This window comes from Pelodiscus sinensis, chromosome 4 (genome assembly GCF_052426305.1).
Source record: "Pelodiscus sinensis isolate ZL-2025 chromosome 4, ASM5242630v1, whole genome shotgun sequence".
Taxonomy (NCBI): Eukaryota; Metazoa; Chordata; order Testudines; family Trionychidae; genus Pelodiscus; species Pelodiscus sinensis.
This window is the reverse complement of record NC_143055.1, coordinates 123,245,012-123,271,106: the sequence shown is the minus strand read 5'-3', so window position 1 is coordinate 123,271,106 and position 26,095 is coordinate 123,245,012. Positions and strand designations below refer to the sequence as shown.

Here is a 26,095-nt window from a genome sequence, read left to right as displayed (position 1 = left end):
GAGACGGTCCCCAGCAGACCAGGAGCAGCTTTTCTTGCCCCGGAAATCGAGGTGGCTGACCGCTGCCTGCGAGCTCCGGGGCGAGAGAGCCCCGTTCGTAAGTGCGGATCCGACATAAGTCGGATCCGTGTAAGTCAGGGACTGCCTGTACTTCTTTCTAAGCAATCATTTCCCATTTTGTATTTGTGCAATTGATCATTCCTTATCAATTGCTGCACCCCCCCCTTCCCCAGCAGACCAGGGACACGGGGAGCAAAGCCGCAGCGGCAGCGGTGTGCCGCACCTCTGAGGCTTTGCTCTGGCTGCGGCTTTGCTCCCGGTGTCCCTGGTCTGCTGGAGACGGTCCCCAGCAGACCAGGGGCACCGGGAGCAAAGCCGCAGCCGCGGCGGGGTCCCGCGCCTCTGAGGCTTTGCCAGAGCAAAGCCTCAGAGGCGCGGCACCCTGCTGCCGCTGCGGCTTTGCTCCCCGTGTCCCTGGTCTGCGGGGGGGGGAGGGGCGCAGGGGCGCAGCTAGTTCCCCCCCCCCCCCCAGCAGACCAGGCTTTTGTTGTGGACCCTGGGGCAGAGCCGCTGGGGCTCTGCCGGTTGGTCCCGCAGCGCCGCTTTGGGCACTACTGGACCAACCCGGCAGCACCCCAGCTGCTCTGCCCCAGGAGTCCTGATTCAGCCGCTGCTGGTCAGTTTCAGCAGCGGCTGAATCAGGACGCCTGGGGCAGAGCAGCTGGGGTGCTGCTGGGTTGGTCCAGTAGTGCCGAGGAGCGGTGCTACTGGAGCAACCCAGCAGCACCCCAGCTGCTCTGTCCCAGGTGTCCCCAAGTCAGCCGCTGCTGAAACTGACCAGCGCTGACTACAGGAAGCCCAAGGCAGAGTTGCTCTGCCCCGGACTTCCTGGAATCAGCCGCTGATCAGTTTCAGCAGCTGCTGACTTGGGGACGCTTGGGGTTCTTAAGTTGATTCTGTATGTAAGTCAGAACTGGCGGTCCGTTTCAGCAGCGGCTGAATCTGGACGCCAGTTCCGACTTACATACAGATTCAACTTAAGAACAAACCTATAGTCCCTATCTTGTATGTAACCCGGGGACTGCCTGTACTGCAGAAAAAGATCTGGGGCTTACAGTGCATCACAGACTTAATGGGTAAACAATGTAGTACTGATGCCAAAAAAAAAAAAGCATCATTATGAGATGTATTAGCATGAGAGTTTTAAGCATGTCAGAATTACTTGTAGTGCCTATCTACTCACCATTGATAAGGCTTCAATCTGGGTACATATTTGGGCACCACCCTTTGGAAAGATGTGGACAATGTAGGAAAAGTTCAGAGGAAAGCAACAAAAATTATTAAAAGCCCAGAAAATGTGTCCTATCAGTAAAGATTGAAAAAACTGAGTTTGTCTGGATAGAAGACTGAGAGGGGATATAATAGTCTTCAAGATCATAAAAGATTGTTATAAAGGGGAGAGTGATAAATTGTTTTCCTTGAGGACAGGACCAAAGCAGTGGCTCTCACACTACCTTCCACATCCTAATGACTTAACCCACCAGACAATGGAGATGCTAATTGTTCTTTTCAGCCTCTTGTAACTACTTGAACCATCTACTCACTGTCTCTCCCCCCCCCACACACACACCTTTTTTCTTTTTTTCCCCTCCCCCACGCTTCCCTTATTTATTCTTCTAATACTCCAGTCATCTGAAGAAGTGGATTGCATCCACAGAAAGAAAGAAATATGTGGCATGTGCCCTGAGGCCTTTGAAGCTTTTACATGCCTTGGGTGTTTGTACTGTAATATGCTTATCAACAGGTACTCAGCCTGACTCCTCTAGTGTCTGTATCAATTAATGGCAAAGTCTCATTTAGCAGCAGTCCCTAACAAAATGCGTACATCTCTAAGCTCCATTTAGATTTGCTGTTTCAATTACCCGGTGTCCCTATGTTTCTTTTCAGTGGCATAAGGATGTCATTTTCAGGCTTATGAATATTTTAAAATTTCAGGAATTAAAATTAGATTTTGTTGTCTCCTGTGAGTCAACAAATATTCCAGAACTTGAATTACCCTCCATGCAGTTTCATTGACTTAAAATATATTACATTCCTTTTTCAGTTTTTTTCTTTTTTGTTCTCTGTATGATAATTTATTTTTGCTTTGAGTACTAGTTACCATTGTACCAAAAAGCAGTATATTAATTCTTAACACTTTAAATCTTGCTGTAAACATGTAAAAGTGGCATTTTATTCCTCCCCCCAACAATGTAATACAGTGACATTTAAGAGAAGGTAATCCTAGACCCTGACACTGAAATTTATTGGGCTATGGAATAGTCTCACAAGGGATGGAGTGCCAATCCCCCTTTTGGAGTCTATAACTAGCCATAGAGAAGACACTAGAAAACATGCTGTTGTGTAAGGCTTTTATTGGCAGGAGGTTGGAATGGATGATCTGTCCTGTCTTTAAGGTCCTTTGAATAGCAGCTGCAGCAGAGCTGAGGAGAGGTGGAGTTCTGTCCAGTGCTCTGGAAGCTAACCCCCTCCCGTGATTTAAGTAGAGGTCTGGACAATTAGGAGGGAAAGAAGAGACAAATGGGAAAGGTTTTGTAACTGAAAGAGGAAAGAAGCAGGAAATGCACCAAAGCACTGAGACCACAACAATAATCCCACCATGATGAGAGTGGGAAAGAAAAATGAGGAGAAAATGTAAGCACTAGAAGCAAATACTTAGAACTTTGGGTGCCTGCACTTTTGGGTTCCCAACGTAAGACCCCTTATGACCTGATTTTTCAGAATGCAGGTGCTCCACCCTAACGGCATTCTGTAAACGTCATATATATTGCAATTTACAGGTGGGATTTTCAAAGGCACTTAGAGTGCAGCATCTAAATCTCTTTGAATTTCAGTGGAAGGTGAACTCAACTCCCATAGGTTAATTTAGTCTGGGATGTATTCATAATTGCTTCCTTATTCACATTCTTTGAGAAATTATCCCCCAGAGATGCTTTCATGACATAGCATCTATTTTAAATGTCTTGACTTAAAACTTTAATGGTAATTACGTTATTGATATTTTCCATGTAAGTAATTAACAGTCTGCTTCTACTCAAAAACCAGTAATTGCAAACGTTTTAGTCACTTTCCATGCAATCATTGTTTATTGTGTATGTGGCAATGAAAAGAAATGTTCACTTCAGTTTTACTCCCACACATCAAGGGCTCTTGGTCTTCCAAATTTTGAAAATTCTAGGATGTCGACCAGCTCTCTGCTTCTGTTTCCTTCGTGTGCTTGCCAAGTCTGACTATTCTGATTAGTTTTATTTCTTGAAAAATGTACACCATGCCGAATGTTCTACTGTTGTAAGCAAAATTCCATTACAGAGCTACCTTTGCAAAGTGCTGGAAAGATGGAGATTTGAAACTAATTTCAAAGGCTTTGTTTCATATAAGACCTGAAAAATTTAAACAATTTTCTAAAGTGTTTGTGTGTTTGCAAAATTGGATTGGAAAGCTCTTGATATTTCTGGTAAATGTTTGCTTCCATTTCATCCAGAAATTCTTTTATAGCACTGGTGTTTCCAGTAATGCAGCAACTGCTGAAGTCACAGAATAGTGAACCTTGTCACCAATGTGACCTTTGTATAGCATAGGACCATGTTATGTATAATACAGGAGTTAGATGGCTGGAAGCTGGAGTGTTCTTTAGTGTGTATTGAAGGTCTTTCAGTGCTGTTGGAGGATTGCTGTAAATTGTCTGTGTCCTGTGACTGATTAATTTGATAGTATTTGACTTGGAGAGTAGGTCAAAGAAAAGTTTATCACTCAGCTCAGTGATTGTCAGGGTGCATCTTCATATTCCTGTATTTACATATTTAGATTTCAGTTTTAATATTGTCATTAATTACTACTGGTGAAATTAGTCTTATAGGGTATGTCTACACTACAGCACTAATTCAAACTAACTTAATTCGAATTGGTTAATTTGAACTCAGCTAATTCGAATTGGTTAATTTGAACTCAGCATCTAGACCTAAAAACTAGTTCGAATTAGCATTTTGATAATTCGAACTAGCATGTCCACACTGAGTGGACCCTGAACCGAGGTTAAGGATGGCCAGAACCAGTGCCTCCAGGGCATCAGGTTAGGACTTAGAGCGTGGATCTGCTGTCTCAGGCTAGCTGAGGGCTGTGCTTAAAGGGTCCCGACCTCCACCCCGGACAGACAGTTCTCAGGGGTTCCCCGCTCGCTTGTCTAACTCGATGAGGGACAGCAAAGCAGTCCTGTCTTGGAGTGCCCTGAGTGCCCTCACTCGGCACATCACAGTACTCGGCCATCAGCCCGGCTGCACTTCCAGCAGGTTGCCATCCAGGGGGGCGGTCAATCGGGGGGCTGCAGGAGAGCTTCCACCCCGAGGAGCCCGCAGAGCCACCCCAGTCCTCCCCATTGGGGGCTCGTACCCCATTCCTCCCTCACCTCCTTCCACTTACCTCTCCCTAGCCCCCCCCTTCCTGATGTACAACATAAAGGACACGTGTGTTCAAAAATAGAAACTCTCTTAATTGAACAAAACTGGGGGAGACTGGGAAAAGGAGGTGGGAGAGGGGAAGAGAGAGGGTGGGAGAGGGGAGGGCAACTAAAATGATCAGGGATTTGGAACAGGTCCCATATGAAGAGAGGCTAAAGAGACTGGGACTTTTCAGCTTAGAAAAGAGGAGACTGAGGGGGGATATGATAGAGGTCTATAAAAGCAGCAGTGGTGTGGAGAGGGTGAATAAAGAAAAGTTCTTCATTAGTTCCCATAATAGAAGGACTAGAGGACACCAAATGAAATGAATGGGTAGCAGGCTTCAAACTAATAACAGAAAGTTGTTCTTCACAAAGCAAATAGTCTACCTGTGGAACTCCTTGCTGCAGGAGGCTGTGACGGCTAGAACTAGAACAGAGTTTAAAGAGAAGTTAGATAAATTCATGGAGGTTGCGTCCATGGAGTGCTATTAGCCAGAGGGTAGAAATGGTGTCCCTGGCCTCTGTTTGTGGAAGGCTGGAGATGGATGGCACGAGACAAATGGCTTGGTCATTGTCTTCAGTCCATCCCCTCCAGGGTCCTTACTGCTGGCCGCTGTCGGCAGACAGGCTACTGGGCTAGATGGACCTTTGTTCTGACCCAGTATGGCCATTCTAAGCTCAGGGCTCAGGGTCGGGGGTCTCACTGGACCACCCTGATTTTCATGCAAACCTGCTCCTGGGTGGCCACTTTCCTGTGCCTAGTGCGGAGGTCGTGGATTAGGTCCACGATCTCCGCACTAGACCAGGTGGCCGCCAGCCTGGTCCCGGGAAGAGGCGGAGGGATGGGTGGCAGCGGGTGGCTGGCTCGTGCCGTGCCAGGTGCAGGGTCTGCTGGCTGGGTGCTGGCAGGCTTGCACCTGGCACGGGCACTGTAGCCAGCCCGTGCCCCTGTAAGGGCTCCGGGGCCGGAAGGGGGGCAGACGAGTTTCCCTGGTGGTGCCCAGAGTGGCCACCAGGGAAAGCTGGGAAGGGCTAGCCTCCCACTAGTTCGAATTAAGTGGCTACACAGCCCTTAATTCGAATTACTTAATTTGAACTAGGCGTTAGTCCTCGTAGAATGAGGTTTACCTAGTTCGAATTAAGCGCTCCGCTAGTTCGAATTAAGTTCGAACTAGCAGTTTGCCTGTGTAGCGCCTATCAAAATTAATTCAAACTAACGTCTGTTAGTTCAAATTAACTTTGTAGTGTAGACATACCCAGAGGGATAGCCTTACTAGTGTGTATCAACAAAAACAATGAGGAATCCTATGGCATCTTAAAGACAATTTTGTGGTGGGGGGCCACTCCAAGATTTTGGAAAGTGGTCAAGGGTCGCACTTTTTTGTGGAAGAGATACAGGGTCTAGGATGGAGGTTGGGTGCAGAAGGGTGCACGGGGTAAGGGACTGGGGTGCATGAGACTGTCAGAGAAGGAGTATGGGTGCAGGAGAGGATTCTGGCCTGGGGGAAGAGTGTAGGAGGAGATAGAGACTGGGAGGGAATTGTGACCTGGGGCAGGGGGTGCAGAGCATTTGGATGATGATCTTGGGGAGGGAGTAGGGTGTGGAAGGGATAGGAGTGCCAGAGACAGACTTTGGCTGGGAGACGTTTACCTAAGTGTCTCCCAGCCAGCACCCCGAAAGCAGGCTGGGCTCCCTGCTACAGCCCCAGACTGCTTAAAACTACAGGCTGCTCTCTCCATGTGGCTCTCCACTCCAGGAGGTGGAAGAGGCTTGCGCTGTCCCTGTTCCCCAAGCCAATATCTCAGCTCCTATTTTGGCTGGTTGTTCCTGGACAATAGGAGCTGAGAGATTGGCTAGGGTCACTTCCCATTGGTCAGTTGTTTCTGGCCAATAGGAGCTGAGGATTTGGCTGGGGGAGATCACCTGAAGCCTCCCCCTCCTTCTAGAGTAGATAGTCACATGGAGTAGCCCCATGCTTAAAACAGCAGCTGCTGAGTGCCTGAGGGTCCTGACAGAGTGGTCTGTGGGCTGAAACTGGTGGCTTGGTGGGCCAAATCCAGCCTGCGAGAAGTATCTTGCGCCACCCCTGCACTAATCCTTAGTGTAGGGACAACCTGGAAATATAGACAACAAAGGATAGAGCAGATGTGCGCAAGTGATGGCAGTTGGCTGGATGTCAGGCACAACAGGAGTGATTTATTAGTTGGCTTTCCAGAAATAATTAGACAGCTAAATTTCTTTAACAATCTACAAGTGATTCCTTGCTCTTACTTGGGTGAATAGTGCTATGCTGTTTGAGGTTTCACATCCTCATAGCTTCTTCAGCCCTGGGGACTTAGGTTACAGACCCCCTGCCTGGGGCTGAAGCTTTGTCCTCCCTCCCCAGTTTGGGCAGCAGGAATTGGGTTTGGACTTTGATTCTCCCACCCAGGGTAGAGAGGCTGAGGCAGGCTCAGGCTTCAGTCCCCACTCCTGGGGTCATGCCGTCATTTTTCATGCCAGAAGGAGATCATAATGCAGTGAAGTTTGAGAATCCCCACTGCGGGTTGTTGATGAAAGAACAAGAGCAAATGCTAAAATCCATAACCTGAAATATAAACAAGTTAATTTTGTAGTCTCTCCTGAAGCCTTTGTTATGTTGGATTCCAGGGATTAGACTTTCTTTTCATCTGGCCTAGGCTTTCTATTAATGAAATTAGAAAAACATTCTTCTGGAGCAGGAATCAAAAGTGATTATGCATGCATCTCATGTCAGAACAGGCAACTCAACCAATCTTGTGAAATTGTATGGAGCAATTCGTTTGTTTGTTCATCTGAAAGAATATGATGAAACTACAAAGTGAGATTCTTAAAAGCAAAATGTTTGTTTTAATCCACAGAAAGGGATTGTTTGTAATGAATAAACGGCTGAACTTTCTTCACCTACAAAAAATCCAGAATATGTGCAGTGGAAGTTTTCAGAAAGAACTTAGTACCTGTTCACTGTTGTATGGTTATTATTCTCTAGGCATATAAAGGTAGACAAATTTTGACATTTTATTCTCCTTAAGAACATGACAATATAAATATTTTTTGGTCTAATCCTGTTTCCACTGAAGCCAGTCGTTGTCTTTAAAGTGAACAAGTGCTTGAACCGTGCAAGACCTTGGACATGAGAATGCTTGAGGGTTGGGCTCCAGTTTTTAAAGGTAGCATACTGTATGCTCCCAAAATGCCACAGACCAGAATAATACAGTATAATTGCCAAATACGGCAGATTTGAACCAGTTAATGATAAAAAGTAATCATTTAAGGGAGAACCAAATGGGTTTTGTATCCGGTTGTACATGAATAAGAAATTCATTAGGGTGGGGAGGAGAGCTGTTCTCCTTATAGTCTGCACTTAACATTTTGTAGCTTTTTATTTAAAAACATGCTTTCGAATAGTTTGAGCTAGAATTGTTATTTGTTTGTTAGTTATCATTTTACTTGCCTTGAAATAGGATAGATTGAAAGAAATAATTTTTTTTGTAGTTTCTATGGAGGTCAGAGTGGATAACGGATTTCTTTACTGCTATTTCCTATGGTGGAATCACACTGCTGTGATCACTGCTGGGATGCTGTGTTTTGGAACTGGTAAACTGTCAATGAGTTTTACATGTGAAGAGCTAGCCAAATTAGAATATTTAGTTTATGAGAAACTAGACGGCAAAGTGAATTAGTGTGTGGGCCAAGTATTTGCATATGGCTAAAGCTGGGTGAAAGATTTTTTGATGAAAAATACTGTTTTATTGAAATCAAACTGTTGCAGAAATCTAACTATTAGGGGGAAAATTAACTGGGAAGGTTGAGAGAGAGAGAGAGTGTCAGTGGGGTTAGGAGCAGATGTCCTAACATAGACTAGCACGGCCATTAAGGTATTCACTTAGGCTACGTCTACACTGGCATGATTTTCCGGAAATGCTTTTAACGGAAAAGTTTTCCATTAAAAGCATTTTCGGAAAAGCGCGTCTAGATTGGCAGGACACTTTTCCGCAAAAGCACTTTTTGCGGAAAAGCGTCCGTGGCCAATCTAGACGCGCTTTTCCGCAAAAAAGCCCCGATCGCCATTTTTGCTATCTGGGCTTTTTTGTGGAAAACAAATATCTGCTGTCTACACTGGCCCTTTTGCGCAAAAGTTTTTTGGAAAAAGACTTTTGCCCGAACGGGAACAGCATAGTATTTCTGCAAAAGTACTGACAATCTTACATGAGATCGTCAGTGCTTTTGTGGAAATTCAAGCGGCCATTGTAGACAGCTGGCAAGTTTTTCCGCAAAAGCAGATGATTTTGCAGAAAAACTTGCCTGTCTAGACATAGCCTTATGGAATGAGACCCAGATTCAATTATTAGCTTTTCCTGATTCAGACTAGGGACTTGAATCTGTCTCCTAAATCCCTGGTAAGTGCCCTATCCACTAGGATATTTGTGGGGGTTTTTTTGGAGTGAGCTTTTGTCACTTTTTTTTTTAAAGTTTGTTAAAAGTCTTCTTTTTGTTCTGATGTGAAACAAAAGGTAATGTTGAAACCTTGGAATGTTTCACAAAACAGAATTCTTATTTCCCAGCCAGCTGATACTAATGAATGTGTTTGTTTTAGAGGTTATATTTATGGCAACACCATAAAAAATTCTAGGACTAATGTGACTGATAACAATAGGATAGTCGTAGTTAGCTCCTCCCTAGCTCTCAAATTTCTGTCCGCTGACCCCACTAAGGTATGTCTGTTTTTATTGGTATGTACTGAGCATCTTGCAGTTTCAGATATGTTGAAGGTAGCAGTGAATGTATCGTGTGTGTGTGTGTGTGTGTGTGTGTGTGTGTGTGCGTGCGCGTGCGCCCCAAATTCCATTTTTGCTAACATACCTTCTGAAACCTGGATTCTTTAAACCCTAGTTAAAGTCAAAAGTAAAAATGATGGTTTGGGTCCATTTATGTGAGCACAGAATAAACATCACCACTCAACTTGATATGAATGACAGTCATAGCTGATAGACAGTCTGGGACCCCAGATATATAATACAGTTGAAGGCTCGGGTCTTTTTTTTTTCTTATTTTTTTCAGTTGTCTACAAGGAAAGCTCCCACAGCAGCTGCCTATTAAGTTCAAGCATTGTTGACCCCTCACTGCCTTGAGCTTCAAATTTACTCACCAATCTTTTGAAACAGCTTTGGAAAAATAGTGATATAAAATGTTTTAATCTTAAACCAGCATTACAAAAATAGCTCTCAGACTATATCTGAAGACACTTACGGCGTAAGTTACAACGAAATTTCCCAAGTGATTTCCTCTGCAGCCATTTTAAAAAGGGATAGATTCTAATCTTCCCTGTACTCGTATAAATCCAGAGTGTCTCTATTGAAGTCTCTGGAGTTACTTTGGGTTTACACTGGTGTAACTGAAATAAGAATACTTCTACGTGTTTTACAATTTAAACAATTTTAATGTTAAGTGCCAGCAAGCTGGTTCCATTGGTTTAGGTGGAGCCCATCCTTCCTGTATAGACTTCTTACTCAAATTTTTCCCAGTTCCTAATAAATCTAAACTCCTCCTTCCCATACCATTGTCTCAGCCATGTAGCGAGACCCTGCATTTCTGCCTGTTTATCTCACCCTGCATGTGGAACTGAAAACCTTTCAGAGAGCACTAGCATTGAAGTTCTGGATTTCCAGGACCTGAAAACCTAACCTCACCCTTTTTATTTCTTTGAGCAATAATTCCATATAAATCTTGATATTAAATTGAATATTCTGTTTTATGTGTTTAACCAACTTTATGAGTACAAAAATCTACTATATGGACAAAATTATTAAGAACATGAGGTTTAAAACTAGCATGCTGGTTGCTTGTATCCTTAACATTCCCAGTGAACTTTTCATAAAAGTGACCTCAGTATCCTGGCAAAATTCCTCTAACTCAGATAATTACACATTATATCCCTAAAATTCTCCTTTGTTTTTAATTGGATACATTTATTTCTTCTTCCTGTTATGTACATTGTAATCTGTTTAGAGATGGTTACATTTCAGTGGTAGGTTAAATTGATCCTAGCTAGTGCATTCCTCATATATTTTACATGGGGGATTGTGACCCCTAACTAATATGTATAGCTATTTAGGTACTATAGTAACACAAATAGTATTTGGTAAGTGAGGTAACCAGGTACACTGAATATATTTATATTTGGAGAGCACAAACATTTGAATGCAATCAAGTTCTTCTGTTCAATATAAAACTTAGACCATCTTTTTTGCCAGGTAGAACATTTCTATCTCTCAGTGAAGAGCATTTTTTTCTTAGTAAAGGGGATCTGTGAAAAAGGAAAAAAGTATTAAAATTAATGTAAGAACTCCTTAAAGCAGTGGTCTCTAACCCTTTTACACCCAAAATCACTTTTTAAATATCAGGGAAAGTCAAGATCTACCCCATCCCTTCCCCAAGACCCCACCCCTTCATTGAGGTCCCGCCCACTCTGTTCCCCTCCTCTCCATCACTTACTGTCCCCAGCCCTTACTCACTTTCATTGGATGGAGACAGGAGGTGCAGGCTCTGGGGTGAGAACGAGGGATTTGGATGTGGGAAGGGGTGAGAGGTGAAAACTCTGGGAGGGAATTTGGGTGCAGGAGGAGGTGGAGAAGGGGCTGCTGGCTCGGGGGGGGCAGGGTGCTGTTGGGGGAGGGGAGTCTGGTCAGGGACTGGGACAGGAACAGCTCGGCTGGTACCTGGGGATTCTGCGGTGTGCACTGCTCCTCCCCTCCCCCAAACAGCTGGTGCGCTTCCTGAAAAGCCAGGCCTGGTGCACAGCCGGGGACTTCCTTCCCTGTGCTGCCAGACTGCCTTCCTGTGTGGGATGGGAGAGGGTCCCGCAGTCCAGGACTTCCCCTCCCTCCTTGCCTCACTTCCGAGTTTGGTGCGCAGCTGTGAGACTTGTTTCCCTCATTCCACGAGCTGTAACAGTTAATCTGAACTAAGGACTTAGTTTGGATTAACTTTAAACTGCCGCGTGTAGCCGCGGGCAGTTTGTTCGTATTAAGGGGGATTTAAAAATGGTGGCTGGATGGGAACATGCAAATAAAGCTGAGGATATTTAAATCCCGGGCTTCATTTGCAACTCCGGTTGCCTGATTTGCCTACCTAGCTCGAATTAACGAGCTAGTGTAGACGTACCCTTAGTGCTTAAGAATAGCCTCCCCTAAGTCCATTACATATGCAATGAAAGCAGTATTTGCAGCTGAATAAGCAGCTATAATTATAACACCAGTTGTTGCTAAGGTAAGAGACTTTAGTAGACTTCTGTCAAGCACAGTGGCTTGTGTAGGGAAAAATATTGAATGAACTTGACCTGGGGTGTTTAAAATCCTTTTACAGTGGAAATTGGAGGCTTTAAAACAGTTTCCTGTTTCTAGAGTTGTGGATTCTGTTCTCTTTTTCTCCGTCTCCTCCTTCTCCTGTGTGGATATCTATAGAGAAGTGAAACCTTTTGCAAACAACCCCTGGAGAGCAAAAGAAGGTGAGGGCTGTGCTGGAGAAAGTGAAAGGCTAACTCTTGTTTAAGAGGAGGAGGAGTTGTTGTTGTTGTTGTTAAGGTATTTCATCACCTAATAAACCATCTTGTTAGTCTTTAAAGTGCTGCATAGTCCTGTCTTTTGTTTCTTGTTTAAATGTCAATTTAAACCCTGATATAAGGGGGAAATTTTAAAACCAATACCAATTTGGGAATACACAGGAGTCCAACTACAGTGCAGTGCCCACATCTCATGCATAGCTTGGAGGTGTCCACCTGATATTCACATAAGCAGCATCCAGAGTTAAATGTTTGGGGTCCGGTCCTCCAATGCCTTGCACGTGTGGCACAGCTACAGTAAGAATTCTGCAGGGCTTGGCATAAATAACATGTCAACTAAAATAAACTTAAAAAACAACAAAAAGTCCAGTAGCACTTTATAGACTAACAAAACATGTAGATGGGATCATGAGATTTCATGGACATTTATGGGTGCATGACCAAAGCTCTGGCCCTGAGGGGACATCACCCCCACACCTTAGAGCAAGGTGAAGGAGCTCCAGCAAGGGTATGCCCGGGCCTGAGACTGCAGCTTTCGCTCCAGGGCAGAACCCCACTTGTGCCCTTATTACACACAGCTGCACCAGATCCTGGTGGGTGGTGACGCCTCTTCCTCATCAGTACTGGTGGAATTAGGTGTGAAGACACTTGAGCTCGCCCAGCCAGAGCTCCTGGAGGAGGAGGAGGAGGAGAAGGATGACCGAAAGCTGCAGGAGGAGGAGGGCACTGGCAGTGTCGTGACCCTCAGCCTGGAGCTGGTACCCCAGGCCCTGGACATCTCCCAGGCATCATGTGACGCCAGAGAGGGATCATCAGGTGAGTGCTGTCATTTTGTCACACACAGGGTGGAGGAGGTGGGCTCAGAGGGAATGGGGCGTGATCGTCGCTCAGCATGCTCGGCCTGGACAGTGTGCAGCTCTCCATGCACGTGCAAGCACATCCAGTGGCACTGTGCACCACATGGTCTCAGGAGCCAACTCCAGAGCACACGTGTGCTGCTGCTCACAGGCTGGGGGGCGGCCCCACACACATTCGACCCCTGGGAGGGAGGTCTGACCCCCCCCAGCCACCACCAGAAGCAGGCTGGGCACAAGGGAACACGCATGACCCCACACAGACCAATGATTGTCGCACATAGCACATGGCTATGCCTGCAAGAGTGAGGCACCACCCACTCCCACAGACAGTGCTGCCAGGTGCAGGTGTGTGTGCGGGCCCCAGGGAGGGCCAGGCCACTCCAGGTCCCTCTCCCGCACATGGGATCCCACTGAGGCTGGACACTTCCCTGGGATACTTGTCTGTGGGCAGGGGGGAAGCGGGCAGGATGGTCCCCTGGTACGTCGGGGTCCCTATGAGGCAAAGCCTGCTGTGCAGGCCACACATGGCTTTGCTCTCAGGATATCACCATCCCTTGTTCCAAGGACAGTTGCTTCCTGCTCACAGAGGCGAGCACAGCCTCAGGGACAATGTCAACATGGATAACTGACCACCTCTCCCTCTTGTCCTCTACAGCCAGACCAGCCATTGCTGAGGGGCAATCCACACCAGCCCGGACAGCCGTCTGAAACTGGGGGAGCCACAAGCACTGGAGGGTCCACGAGGACTTCATGAGGGAGCACGTGGCAGTCCTGCATGACATGCAGCAAACCCTGGTCAGAAAAGTCCATGATGACGCCAAGTGGTGCAATTGCATGTGTGGCCAGCTCGTATGGCAGGGTGAAGACGTGTGCCACCATCCGGGAAGTGATGGCACACCCGCCTCCTATCCCCACTCTAGCCCAGCCCACTCCTGCTCCCCCTGACATGCCCATGCCCCCTTTCCCGCTCCCCCGCCAGAACTGACCCCATTGCAGCCCCCATCCTGTCTGCCCACCTGTTGTCCCAGGCATCACCCTACCTCGAATCTGTTGCAGTCCCCGGACACGAGGCAGCACTTACAGCTGCATCACATGCCACTCGCAGCCCCTCCTCACTCCCCCATCCAGGTTCTGAGCCCCTGTACCCCCAGTTACTTTTTGTTTTTAAAAAAATACAAACTTTTCATTGTTCAACACAAAACTGTTCTTTTTATTGATTGTACAAGGAAGGGGGGCAGGAAGGGGTTGTGGTATGAAAGGTTTAGGGGAGCAAGGCAGAGGCCCCCATTGGGGAGGCCCTGGGGAGAGTTATAGAATCACAGGGCTGGGCTGGAAGGGACCTCAGGAGGTCAAGTCCAGCCCCCTGCCCAAGGCAGGACCAATCCCAACTAAATGAACCCAGCCAGGGCTTTGTCAAGCCGAGACTTAAAAACCTCTAGGGATGGAGATTCCACCACCTCCCTAGGTAACCCATTCCAGTGCTTCACCACCCTGCTGGTGAAAGAGCTTTTCCTAATATCCAACCTAGACCTCCCCCACTGTAACTTGAGACCATTGCTCCTTGTTCTGCCATCCGTCACTACTGAGAGCAGCCTCTCTCCATCCTCTTTGGAACCTCCCTTCTGGAAGCTGAAGGCTGCTATCAAATCCCCCCTCACTCTTCTCTTCTGCAGCCTAAACAAACAATTACTGGGGTCCTTTAGAGAAACTCTCCCTCAGAGCCTCCCAGATATGCACCCCCAACTGATGGGCCTGGCAGATTGCAGCTGTCTGTAGCTGTTCGAATGCCCTTCCCTCCCAGCCAGCCTCTGCCCCCCCAATCCGGGAGGAAGGCCTTCCCTCTGCTTTCCACAATATTGTGGAGAACACAACATGCCGCGACCACCTTGGGGATGTTGCACTCCCCCACATCAAGGCAAGTCAGGAGGCACCTGAACCTGGCCTTGAAGTGCCCAAAGGTGCATTTGATCTGCATGTGGGCCCGGTTTAGGTGTGTGTTGAATTGTTCCCTGGTGGGGTCCATCTGGTCAGTGTACGGCTTCATGAGTGAGTAGGCCTTATCCCCGATGATGCACAGTGGCGTCTGTAAATCCCCATGTGAAAGTCCCACCGGGGGATGAATGTTCCAGCTTCCAGCTTGCGGTAGAGGCTGGAATTTCTGAATATGCGGGTGTCGTGCGCCCTGCCCAACCAATTGACAAAAATGTTCAGAAACTGTCCACAATGGTCGGCCAGAGCCTGCAGCACCATGGAGAAATAGCCCTTCCTGTTTATGTACTGGGTTGCTCAATGCTGTGGTTCACGGATTGGAATATGGGTCCCATCAGTTGCTCCTCCACAGTTTGGAAACCCCAGGGAAGCAAATCTGGCCACGATTGGGTCCAGGTTTCCCATGCGGATGACCCTGCGCAGCAGGATGGAGTTGATGGCCCTCACAACCTGCAGAAGAAGACAAAGAAACACACACAACAGAAAATGAGAGGGAGTGCCTGAGCCCTTGGGAGGTGCCTGTCCCCCTTCTTCCCCCTCAAGCACCCGAAGAGCCACCCCCCACATCTCTCACACCTTTCCCGAGAGTCCTCTTTTTCCAAGACTCTCCCCTCTCTTGCCCCTCCACAGGGACTGCAGCCTGAGATGCCTTACCTCCATGAGGAGGACCCCCAAAGGTAGACTTCCCCATGCCGAACTGGTGGCTCACCGACTGGAAGCTGTCGGGGGTGGTGAGCTTGCATATGGCAATAGCGGCCTGCTTCTCCAGGGTGATGGCGGGCCGCAGGTGGGTGCCATGTCTCTGGAGGGCAGGGGCGAGCCAGGCACACAGCTTCAAGAAGGTGGCCTTCCGCATGTGGAAATTGTTGAGCCACTGCTGGTCGTGCCACCGCTCCATCACCAGCTGGTCCCACCAGTGGGAACTGATGTCCAGCCTGCAGAATTGTCTCTTGACCGTAGGCTGTGGGGGAAAGAGCATTGCTCCCACATCCAGGCCGAGGGACTCACAGATCAGCTTGGAGTCAATTTGGTGAAACTGCTGCATAATCTGCAGCATTACAGTGTGGGGCCATTGCATGGCCAGGGGCAGCTCCGGCTCAATAGCAAAAAACAAAATAATGCTGTGGTGTCCAAGAAAGCTGGGCAACCAGAGCACACACTGCTAAAGCTTTGCTGTCCCTCATAGAGGTAGGCAAGCACACAGCAGAACCTGAGAAACGGCTGTCCGGGGAGGTCCCTTTAAGCACGTATCTCAGATAACCTTAGGCAACAGCACCCAAATAACTGCTGACCTAATGCCCTGGCTGAAGTGGTTCTGGGTGGCCTTTTATGCCAGAGAGCGTCCAGTGGGTCTGGATGCTCTCTTTCGAAAAAGCAGATCGCTTTTTCAATGCACTTGTGCAACGTGGATGCTCTCTTTCAAAAGAAGATTTTTTGGAAGAGATCTTCCGAAAAAGCTTCTTTTGAAAGAAGCTTGCAGTCTAGACGTACCCTAATTTATCCCTAAACATCTTCTAAGAGGCCGGTAAGGGTGTGTCTAGACTACAGGGTTTTGTCGACAAAAGTGGACTTTTGTTGACAAAACTATACCTGAGACTACACTGCCGCTGAGTTCTGTCGACAGTAAGTCAACAGAACATGGCAGTTTTGTCGATGGCAGTAAACCTCATTCTATGAGGAATAACGCCTTTTTTCGACAGAATTATGTCGAAAAAAGGCGCTATTGCAGCCACACTGCAAAAGAGAGCGCCTGGACTTTCTGTCAAAAAAGCAGCTTGCTTTGTCGACAGAACTGGCTGTAGTGTAGACACTCTTTTTCAACCGTATCAGTTGACAAAGCCTCTGCCGAAAAAAGCCTGTAGTCTAGATGTACCCTAAGTGGTGGAAGAGTTGGTAATACTGCTGGCCAATGTCAACCTTCATGGTTCAGCAAATTCTCTGATCAGGTCCTGAGGGTGTTGGACTAGAGAAGTTCAACCTGTATGTTAGTATACACCGATGGCGTTCTCTGGTAGATATGTTGCTTTGTATAATTCTGATACACTGACACTTCTTTATGACTTCAGTGTATTTTATAACCCACTTATGTTTGGTATGTAACTTACCCTTCCCACCCTTTAACATCATTGTATTTGATCCAAGGTTTTCATAACACAGCTGTGCCTTCTGTATATTTAAATAGTGGTAGAAATGTAGCCATGTTAGTCTGGTGTAGTTGAAACAAAATACAGGACTATGTAGCACTTTAGAGACTAACAAGATGGTTTATTAGATGATGAGCTTTCTTGGGCCAGACCCACTTCCTCAGATTTGAGGAAGTGGGTCTGGCCCAAGAAAGCTCATCATCCAATAAACCATCTTGTTAGTCTCTAAAGTGCTACATAGTCCTGTATTTTGTTTATTTAAATGGCATTTTTCATCTTTAATATTTACTTTACCATTCAAAAAATCCTTTATGGGCAAAATTTGATGCAAGTTGTGAGTGCAGTGTGATCAGTTAAGATAGGTACACCGAAACCAGCTTTGGTGTCTCAGTTTTGCATGCACATACAGCAGAACCTCAGAGTTATGAACAAATTAAAAATTGACAGGTCAACCATGCACCTCATTTGAACCCAGAAGTACACAATCAGGCAGCAGCAGATATGGAAAAATATAAAGTATATTACTGATTAAACATAAACTATTAAAGAAGGGAAGCTAAAAAAGATTTGACAAAGTAAGGAAGCTATTTCTGTGCTTGTTTCATTTACATTAAAATGCTTAAAAGCATTTTTCTTCTGCATAGTTTAATTTCAAAGCTGTATTGTGTCAGTATTCAGCTGTACACTTTTGAAAGAACTGTTCCTATTTCTGAACAAAAAAATGACAATCTCCATTCCTGAGGCATTCATAATTGGGGTCCTACTGTATATGCACCACACAATTAACTAGTTAACTGGAGAAACAATGCATGCAACTTGATGATTAGGAATACCAATTGCTTTTGCATGTAAATAGGTTATAAAGTTAGATGGATTCCAAATTACTGGGACCTGAATATTGCTAGAAATACTGTGTCTTGCTGGGATCTTCAATCTGGTGTTAAATGAGTATGATCACTTAAAAGAGATGTATAATTTAATTAAACATATAAAAGTCTTCATTGCTGTTAGTACAGCTGATAGATATTGCCATATCGGTAAGATTAAATTTATCTGGGACCTATTCTTACTGGATTCAAAAGCAAGATTCCTAGTGATTTTAATGGGAGTAGACCCAGAATGGAGAAGTGTAATTCAGTATTAATGTGTTGCTGTTCTCAGTGTACCTAAGCTTGGAACAACAGGGTTCAAAAACCTCTAGTGCTTCCAAAATCTCTCAGTCCACTCTCACCTATATTGATTCCAATGATATGAAACTGGAGGCTACACATACACATACATACTGAGTACTGCCTTTCCCCAAGAGGCTGCTGCTGCAAGCAGTAGAACTATTTATGGAGAACGGGCCTAATCAACATGAATAAAGCAGGGAGAGATTTAGGCCTTGATCATAAAGGAGTAAACCTAGCTCATGATTGTTAATTTGGATCATATCAGATTGATCATATCAGATACTGGCACATTTCTAGCATGTGTGCTAGAAAAAGTGAACATTAGTATGATGCTGTTTGAATTTTAACTATAGCGTAAATGTTACTATAATGTCGTTGTGTCTAGCATCACATCTCATAGTAATCTGGGCTGCTGGTGATTTTTTTTCTTTTTATATATTGTGATGGATTCAGATACCATTTACACCAGGAATAATTTCAGAGATGTTAATTAGCAACCTTTATGTAAAACTGCTGTGGGAGGAGAATCAGGCTTAACATCTCTTAAAGATTAGTAAACATTTCATCTCTTTTTAGACTTAGGCAGGTGAACATGTTTCTTCTTTGAAAAACTAATTCTTTAAAAGCAGGCCCAAATGGACAAAAATGCTTGTTCATCATATTGATAGGCATGAGATGAGTGAATCTTGGTTCAGATCGATCAAATTATATTACAGATCAGTTTAATCACAAAGAATGTGTAGACTATCTTAATACTTTTTTTCATGTGATGACTAGGGCAATTTATTAAAGGCTGCTTTTTCTTAATGGTAAATCAGTCTTTATCATTGGAATCATTGCTCAAATCAACTCAGACGCTGATATTGAAAGTTAGAAAATGGATTAACTATTTAAAGTATGAAAATGTTTTAAAATGTATTCAGTGTCACTCTGATATCCAATGCATCTTATTTCTAAATATATCTTTGGGGCTAGGGCAAATACAACAGGAGCCCATGACCAATTGTAATAATAATGAATACCAGCAATCTAAAAATCATTTCCTATAATTTTAGACTGTCTTATGCTACTTAAGTAGACATTGTAGCTACCTCACACCATGTAAAGATGGACAAAAATACCATAAATAAAATGCTTACCATTTTATCTTGTTTAAATAGCTTCAGGACGAACATATCTTAGGGCTTGAATAAATGCTAAGAAACAAACAGCAGGTCAGTGAAAATGAACTGATGAGGAAGGTGTGCTGAATATCAAACAAGTGGTTTAGTTGCCCATTGGTGCAATTGAAAGCTTTGATACAACCACTCAATTGATTGTCTTTGATACAGATATTTGTGTTGAAAAGTCACCTCTTCCACATCTGCATTCTTTTTTAATGCTAGCTGCTTGTTTCGTAATTTTTCCGTAGCTGAAAACATGAGCCTTAATACTTAAGAGAATGGTTATTACATTACAGTATAAATATGTGTTCCAAAATGGAAACCTACTCAGTCCTCGAAAATGGAACAAAATTTCATCAGAAATTTAAAAAAAAAAAGCCGTAGAAACCCTCCCACTAAGAGTAATCAAAACAAACTCTTCATATGAGAAGGGAAACAGGGTGTTTGAAGACAGAATTGTTTTACATAGTGTTTAAGAAAATAGTCTTGGCTTTCATAATACAAATCTGTTGGAAATTGGCTGATGGAACTGTTCATATGAAGTGGATTTTTCATCCGGGTTTAAGTTAGGGTACAGCTAGACTGCTGCACTATTTCAGGATACCGGAAGTATCCCGAAATAGCAACACCACATCTTTAAACGCACCCGCTGTTTCCTGAAGTACCGGGCACGCTATTTGGCATTCCTATAACCTTCATTCCACGAAGGGTACGGGATTTGTTGGAATAGTGCTTTATTTTGAAATTTGGTGCTGTCTACACAGCTCAAAATTTCAAAATAAGCTCTTTCAACCTAGACTTGGAATAAGTTACGCAATTTGTGTTATGCAAATTGCGTAGCTTATTTCAACAAAAGGGTGCTGTCCAGATGCAACCTTACTGAGTATAATATTTGAGATTGGTGTGGTCTTCAGTGAACAGACTTATCTTTCTCTGTGATCTGCAGAGCACCTCAGTCTGTTGGGGTGCTGTGTAGACAGTAATGAAAGCACACACCAGTCTATTCAGCAACATCTTTTTGTTCCATACACGTAGATGGTTTTAGATATTCTGTAGAACCAGTGAAGTGTCCCATTTTATTACAGCAACAACTTTTAGCACAAAACAGAAGACACAGGGATATAGTAGGGTGCTTTTATATTTATGAATATTATGGCACAGGATCTAGTGAGAAAGGTATTTGCGGGTTAGCCAAAAAAATACTGGTTATTATAGAATCATAGAACGTTAGAACTGGAAGGAACTATGAGAGGTCATCAAGTCCAATCCCCTGCCCTCCCGGCAGGACCCAGCACCATCTAGACCATCCCTGATAGATGTCTATCTAACCTGCTCTTAAATATCTCCAGAGATGGAGATTCCACAGCCTCCCTAGGCAGCTTATTCCATTGTCTAACGACCCTGACTGTTAGGAAGCTTTTCCTAATGTCCAACCTAAACCTCCTTTGCTGCAGTTTAAGCCCATTGCGTCTTATCCTACCGTCAGAGGCAAAGGAGAACAATTTTTTCCCTTCTTCTTGTGACACTCTTCTAGATACCTGAAAAATGCCCTCATGTCCCCTCAGTCTTCTCCTTTCCAAACTGAACAAGCCCAGTTCTTTCAGTCTTCCTTCATAGGTCATGTCTCTAGACCTTTAATCATTCTTGTTGCTCTTCTCTGGACCTTCTCCAATTTCTCCACATCTTTCTTGAAATGTGGTGCCCAGAACTGGACACAATACTCCAACTGAGGCCTAATCAGTACAGAGTAAAGTGAAAGAATGATTTCTCGTATCTTGCTCACAACACTCTTGATAATGCATCCCAGAATCATGTTTACTCTTCGCAACAGCATCACACTGTTGACTCATATTTTGCTTGTGGTCCACTATGACCCTTAGATACCTTTCTGCAGTACTTCTTCCTAGACAGTTGCTTCCCATTCTGCATATATGAAACTGATTGCTCCTTCCTAAGTTATCATAGAACATTAAAACTGGAAGGTATCTTGAGAGGTCATCAAGTCCAGTCCCCTGCCCTCACAGCAGGACCCAGTACCCACTTTGTATTTGTCCTTATTATACTTTATCCTATTTACCTCAGACCATTTCTCTCGTATGTCCAGATCATTTTGAATTATGACTGTCCTCCAAAGCAAATGCAACCCCTCCCAGGTTGGTATCATCTGCAAACTTACTAAGCTTACTCTCTATGCCAATATCTAAATAGTTGATGAAGATACTGAACAGAACCGGTGCCTTTGCCTTTCTAATCTTACCCCTGCATACCTGTATTGTTTGCTTATATTCATCCAAAGAAAGCTATCAGATTGGTTTGACATGATTTGTTCTTTACAAATCCATGCTGGCTGTTTCCTATCACCTTATTTTCTTCCAGGTGTTTGCAGATGAATTCCTTAATTACTTGCTCCATTATCTTTCCTGGCACAGAAGTTAAACTGACTGGTCTGTAGTTTCCTGGGTTGTTCTTATTTCCCTTTTTATAAATGGGCACTATATTTAACCTTTTCCAGTTTTCTGGAATCTCTCCTGTCTTCCATGATTTTTCAAAGATGATAGCTAAAGGCTCTGATACCTCCTCTATCAGCTCCTTGAGTATTCTAGGATGCATTTCATCAGGTCCTGGTGACTTGCAGACATCTAACTTTTCTAAGTAATTTTTAAATTATTCTTTTTATATTTTATTTTCCAAACCTACCCCATTCCTACTAGCATTCACTACATTAGGCACTCCATCATCAGACTTGTTGGTAAAAACCGAAACGAAGTCATTAAGGACCTCTGTCATTTCCAAGTTTCCTGTTACTATTTCTCCCTCCTCACTGAACAATGGGCCTTACCTCATCCTTGGTCTTCCTCTTGCTTCTTATATATTTGTAGAAAGTCTTCTTGTTACCCTTTATGTCTGTGGCTAGTTTGAGCTCATTTTGTGCCTTTAGCTTTCTAATCTTGCCCCTGCATTCCTGTATTGTTTGCTTATATTCATCCTTTGTAATTTGTCCTAGTTACTACTTTTTATATGACTCCTTTTTTATTTTTAGATCATGCAAGATCTCCTGGGTTAGCCATGGCGGTCTTTTGCCATACTTTCTATCTTTCAAGCAGCGGAATAAATTACTTTTGGGCCCTTAATGTCTGTTTTTAAAAACTGCCAACTCCCTTCAAGTTTCTTTCCTCTTAGTCTTGCTTCCCATGGGAACTTACCTACCAGCTCTCTGAGCTTACCAAAATCTGCCTTCCTGAAATCCATTGTTTCTATTTTGCTGTTCTCCCTTCTACTGTTCCTTAGAATCATGACCTCTATGATTTCATGATCATTTTCACCCAAGCTGCCTTCCACTTTCAAATTCTCAACCAGTTCCTCCCTATTTGTTAAAATCAAATCTAGAACAGCTTCCCCCGGTAGCTTTTTCAACCTTCTGAAATAAAAAGTTGTCTTCAATGCCGTCCAAGAACTTATTGGATAATCTGTGCCCCGCTGTGTTAGTTTCCCAACATATATCTGGAAAGTTAAAGTCCCCTATCACCATCAAATCCTGCACTTCAGATGATTTTGTTAGTTGTTTAAAAAAAGCCTCATCCACCTCTTCTACCTCGGCCTATCCTTCCTGAGTAAGCTGTACTCTTCTTTACCAATATTCCAATTGTGTGTATTATCCCACCAAATCTCTGTGATACCAACAATGCCATAGTTGTGCTTACTTATTAGCACTTAAAGTTCTTCCTGCTTATTACTCATACTTCTTGCATTTGTATATAGGCATCTAAAATACTGATTTGATCTTGTCCCTCCTTTTTCTCTGCTATTATAGCCCTCACTCCCTCCCATTTCCGACCCATCTCCCAGGTCTCCATGTTTTTCACTTACCCGTGGGCTTTGGTCACCTGCCCCTGTTGAACCTAATTTAAAGCCCTCCTCACTAGGTTAGCCAGTCTGGATCCAAATAGGGTCTTCCCCTTCCTCAAAAGGTGAACCCCATCTCTGCCTAGCAGTCCTTCTTGGAATAGCATCCCATGGTTGAAGAAGCCAAAGTCCTCCTGTCAACACCATGTTCGCAGCCAGGCATTCATCTTGTCACAGGATGACTGATCTTTTATGAGGAGTTTGGCGCTGAGCCTAACTTGTAACTTATTAGTAGCCTTTCAGCTGAGTCTTTGAGGAACAGGGTCAAATTGTGACTGAGGAGCACCTGGTTCTTTAAAAGGTCACGCAGTTGGCCAGAGGAGTAAGAGGGTTAGGGGAAGGGCAGAAAGGGGTGACAGAGAAGCTGTGCAAACTATAGTCCATGTAAAAGAGTAACTATTTTTATTTTGGCAGTTTACTTAAAATTTTCTCTTTGACTAATACATTGTGCCAGAGATAAGAACCTGAGATAGACTTTTGGGTTGTATTGATCCTTCCCATGCTGATTAAACAGCCCAACAGCTTACAGTGGAATGTAGGAAGGCTCTTCAGATTGCTCTCTCTGGAGACATCTGAAAAAGGTTGAAGTGAATATCTAACCTTTTTGCATTAGATTGTTCTCTGAGCCATTAAGTATTTTATGCCTGATTTCATTCCTCCCCCCTTAAAAATCTAAACATATATACCCGAAACATTCATTCACTCACTCACTTTGTGGTAGTTGGATGTTTTGCAAACACTGTCAGGAGTTCTCCTTGTTGTGACTTTGTTGGTACTAGTAAAGATTTTGAATAGAATAGAAGTAGCAGCAAATCTCAGTGGCCTGGAGGAAATTATCCTGTAATCTGTGCTGCTTTCAAATTTCCTTACAAAACACGAATCCATTCAGCATAGTTGTTGCTGGTCATACAAAACAAACACAGATGCCATCGCGATGAAGAAGAAAATTTGAAAATAAACCAAGTCCAGCCATTCAAGGCTGTGCTCATTGAGCATAGCTGAAAAAAATGTCTCACTCCCTGTTAAAGGTGAACAGAAATGCTTTAAAAAAAATTCAACACCCCTTCTCGGTTTGTTTCACGTCCTTTCAGGACTCACATCATCACAACAAAGTAACAATGAAGCCCATGAATGCTAGAATCATTAGCTAGCCTCTTTGAGCATTTCTGTCCATCACAAGTTTAACTCTGCTTAGTGTTTATTTCATTCAATAGCAATCCAAAGTTACCTCTGTTTGATTCTGGTCTATTTGCCTGCATGTCCCTAGCTAGTGGTTGTGATGCAGAATAATTAGAACCAATGTTCACATGCTATTTATATGAAATTTTTTGCTTAATGCCGTGTATCCGACATGCCCCTTATAGCCAATGATTAGACTGAGTTGCCCTATGTACTTTTCAACTTTTGTAGGTCAATCTTCTGCCAAAGTATAAGGGATCGGGCTTGTTCCAAATTGAAATGGAAAACTAATGAAAAGGATACCAAAGTTATAAATAATTGATGATAATTATAAAATTGATGGTAACATTTTTACAGCATAATTTGATTGATGTGACAGTTATCACAGGAGCCTTGAACAGGATGCTCTTCTGAGCAAGGTAATTTATCTCACTAAATCTATTCCTGCATAAATATTTTATAATGAAAGGCATAATAAATCTGTCTACAGCATACACACAGTAGGGCTGCCAGACTTGCCACCTGTTTGGGATTTTAATGAACTGCTCTGTATTCAGCACAAAAAAAGTCAAATTAATGCTGTCATTTTGCTTTGCAGTTCTTATTTCAGGAGCTTTGAGAAATCATTTACCAAAAGCTTCTAAATGGGGCAACTCTGATCTTTCAATTAGAGTTGCAGCAAATTGGCAAAGAAAGCCATCTTGAGTTCTACAGCTCAGCCAGGGGTTTCTACAGCTCTGCTGAGAACATGGGCTTTTTGCTACAAGTCTGAGGCCAGGTCTATGTTGGGGGAGAAAGTCAAACTGAGATATCCAACTCCAGCTATGTGAAAAGCGTAGCTGAAGTTGACATACCTTAGCTCGACTTACTGCGGCATCCACATTGTGAGGTGACTGGAGAAACTCTCCTGTTGACTTCTCTTACTACTCATGATCTCATGGAGTACCAGAATGGGCACGTTATCAGCAGTTGATTTAGTGCAGGGGTGGGCAATAATTTTTAATGGGGAGGCCCACTCCCGTATTTTGATCTGTGGTTAAGGGCCACACTTTCCTATGGAGTGGTTCTAGGGTCTGGGATGGAAGTTGGGTGCAGAAGGGAGCTCTGAGTAGGATACTGGGGTGCAGGACAGCATATGGGGTCTGAGAGGGAGTTTCGGCAAACTTGGGGGTTGTGACCTGGGACAGGGAAATGGGGTGTAAGGTTTGGGAGGGGGCTTGGGTGCAGGAGTGGATTTTGACCTGGGGGAGCAGTGTAGGAGAGAGTGCAGGGTCTAGGATGGAGTTGTGACCTGAAGTGGGGGGGGGCGGGGTGCAGAGGGTTTGGATGGTGACTTGAGGTAGGAGGGGTACTGACCTGGGGCGGGAAGTTGGGGAATGGAAAAGGGTGGAATGACAGAAACAGGCTCTAGCCAGAAGGCGCTTACCTGTTCTCAGTTTTATAAAATGTCCTAAAATAACTTATCGTCTCTCAACGTAATTTATGGTGAGAACTTTCCTTTGATGATTTTTTGGGAACCACCTTCTTAGTTTACTCAGCAGTTGCTCATAGCATTCCTCCTGCAAGGAGGTTTAACAGTAGTCCAAATTAGGAGCTTTAATTCAAACTGTCTA

At 44.2% G+C, this 26,095-nt stretch overlaps 1 protein-coding gene across 7 annotated transcripts in view; it reads left to right on the top strand.

Moving 5' to 3' along the window:
- The window catches only part of ARHGAP24 (Rho GTPase activating protein 24), a 334,825-nt gene that overhangs the window by 83,010 nt on the left and 225,720 nt on the right, over positions 1 to 26,095 (top strand). The gene's annotated exons all lie outside the window — the stretch shown is intronic.